The sequence below is a fragment of the Pavona decussata genome, unplaced genomic scaffold, assembly GCF_977016875.1.
Source record: "Pavona decussata unplaced genomic scaffold, jaPavDecu1.1 SCAFFOLD_2692, whole genome shotgun sequence".
NCBI lineage: Eukaryota > Metazoa > Cnidaria > Anthozoa > Scleractinia > Agariciidae > Pavona > Pavona decussata.
In genome coordinates, this window is record NW_028146260.1 from 15,001 (window position 1) to 17,979 (window position 2,979).

The window sequence follows — 2,979 nt, forward strand, 5'->3', positions numbered from 1 at the left end:
AGTGCTTCTGCGAAGGAAAATATCCTCCTGCTCTTTTGTCTCTATCATTAGCCAAAGGCTAGCGTACACAACTTCCATCTACACTCTGCCTGCCACTACAGTGACAATGCTTTCGGGCATCATCTTTTCCCTCCTTCGAAAGGAAAGCTACAAGCCCAACTTTCCTTGCCCGTTAGTCAATTCTGCCCTCTATTTCTCCGCCTTGCCGCCGTGGAACATAAGGGACAGGGTTTACTAGCCAGCTCCTCTCGGAACCTTTGCGACCAACCTGCCCACACTATAACCCCCAAACGCTAATAAGGAGACTGCATGATATGGTAGACAGAAAATAAAAACGCGAAAAAAATGAAATTTTGAAAATCGAACCCACAACCAGCCAAATCGTTTGTAAGTCATGCCAAATGACTGGTGACATCTTAAAAACCCATTGAAGCCACAACATCCCATAATTTCACGCTTTTAAAGATTTGTCACTATACGCACTGTAAGTACCTCACTAATTCTCACCTCAGATTTTACGGGAACATGTTCAAATTTTAACACGCCTCTCAGCACGACCAATTACATTAAAATTCATCGCAAAAGTCAGAATTCTCCAATTTTTGAAAAATTCACTATATTCACTGTAAGTACCTCGCTAGACAGTGGAGACCTCAGATTTTACGGGAACATGATCAACTTTCGACACACCTCTCAGCACGAGCAGTTACATAGAAATCCATCAGGAAAGTCGTGCTGTGAAGAGGTCTTTCGACTAAGAAAAATGGTGGTGTGAGGAGGAGTCACCTAAATCAGAGAAAAATACTCTTATAGGAGACTGCTACGAAAGACATTTCTGAGTCCACTGGCCCTAGTCCCCTAATAAGTGTATTTCTGTTTGTTTTAAGAAGGTCCTCCTGACATCACCAATCTTCTGTCTTCAATCCTAACCCCAACGTTAACCCTAACGCTAACCCTAACCCTACCTCCCTCAGGGGCAGTTCTATGGTTATGATCCCACGGTAGGCAGAAAAACTATCCCAATCTAGGTTTTCTTGTATGCTGACTCCATTTTAAATGCTTTTACTTGAGTCTGACAAAGGCAAAGCCAAATACTCACCCCTATATGGACGGGGAAGCAAAGTGCGGATTTTGGTAGGTCGGCATTTTCAATCAGGAATGTTGCCATTCGAAAGAGCGTCCAAAAAAACTTGGTTGGGACACATTTATTTTAGAAATTAGCGACCTAACCAGAAGTGCACTTTTTGGTGGGCCTACCCTACCCCCCTCAGGAGCAGTTCTATGGTTATAATACCACGGAAGGCACAAAACCTATCCCAAACTAGGTTTTCTTGTATGCTGATTCCATTTTCAATGTGTTTCCTTGACTCTGACGAAAGCAAAGCCAAATACTCACCCCTATATGGACGGGGAAGCAAAGTGCGGATTTTGGTAGGTCGGCATTTTCAATCAGGAATGTTGCCATTCGAAAGAGCGTCCAAAAAAACTTGGTTGGGACACATTTATTTTAGAAATTAGCGACCTAACCAGAAGTGCACTTTTTGGTGGGCCTACCCTACCCCCCTCAGGAGCAGTTCTATGGTTATAATACCACGGAAGGCACAAAACCTATCCCAAACTAGGTTTTCTTGTATGCTGATTCCATTTTCAATGTGTTTCCTTGACTCTGACGGAAGCAAAGTCAAATACTCACCTCTATATGGACGGGGAAGCAAAGTGCGGATTTTGGTAGGTCGCCATTTTCAATCGGGAATGTTGCCATTCGAAAGAGCGTCTAAAAGAACTTGGCTGGAACACATTTTTGCTATAAATTGTTGACCTAAGTATATAAGCAAGTATATAAGCAAATACTCGTTACATAGCATAAATAGCCTCTAAACACCCGAAAAACCTCTCCAAATATCATTTAAACCTTTTTCCTAACCCTAACACTTACCCTAACCCTAACCCTAACCCCATTTCAAACCCTAATTCTAAGTCAGAGGTCCTCCTCACACCACCAATTTTTTTGGTAGGTCAAAAGACCTCCCCACACCACAGAATTTTCGAAGTCGAGGTCCTTCTCATACCAAACAATTTTTCTAAGAGTTTTTCTAAAAATTTTGAGGACTTTTCACTTAGAAAAGAATTGGGTTTTGTGGTGGACCTTTCAGTTACAAAATATTAAATTGTGTGAGGAGGACTTTTGACTTTGAAAATATTTTGTGGTGTGAGGAGGACCTTTGACTTAAAAAATATTTCATGGTGTGAGGAGGACTTTTGACCTTGTCAAAAAAAAGATGTGATACAAATCTTAGAACAAAGGCTTAATCTCAGAAGATCGTAGCAACAAGGCTACTCTACAACTTACAATACCCCGTTCTTTATTTAAGTCGTCTGCAAAGGATTTATCTCCAGAAACGTTAGAATTTGCTAGCGGCAGTGCCTTGGGAGCTTTTGTCCCCCTTGGCACTTTGGGACGCATGAGGGCCGAAACCCTCTATTCTGGTTCGCCTAAAGTTCTCTGGAGGTAATCATCGTTGCTTTCTAGCACGGATTCTGACTTAGAGGCGTTCAGTCATAATCCAACAGATGGTAGCTTCGCACCATTGTCTTTTCAGGCAAGTGCAAATGCCAATTGTCTGAATCTGCGGTTCCTCTCGTACTGAGCAGAATTACTATTGCAACAACACTTCATCAGTAGGGTAAAACTAACCTGTCTCACGACGGTCTAAACCCAGCTCACGTTCCCTATTGGTGGGTGAACAATCCATCACTTGGCGAATTCTGCTTCGCAATGATAGGAAGAGCCGACATCGAAGGATCAAAAAGCAACGTCGCTATGAACGCTTGGCTGCCACAAGCCAGTTATCCCTGTGGTAACTTTTCTGACACCTCTAGCTTAAAACTCCTAAAGACTAAAGGATCGATAGGCCATGCTTTCACAGTTTGTATTCGTACTGAAAATCAAAATCAAGTGAGCTTTTACCCTTTTGTTCT

At 42.3% G+C, this 2,979-nt stretch overlaps 1 pseudogene; it reads right to left on the reverse strand.

The window, feature by feature from the left end:
* Window positions 1–2,286: 2,286 nt before the first annotated feature.
* Window positions 2,287–2,979, reverse strand: LOC146447161 (large subunit ribosomal RNA; annotated as a pseudogene; the record flags this gene model as incomplete).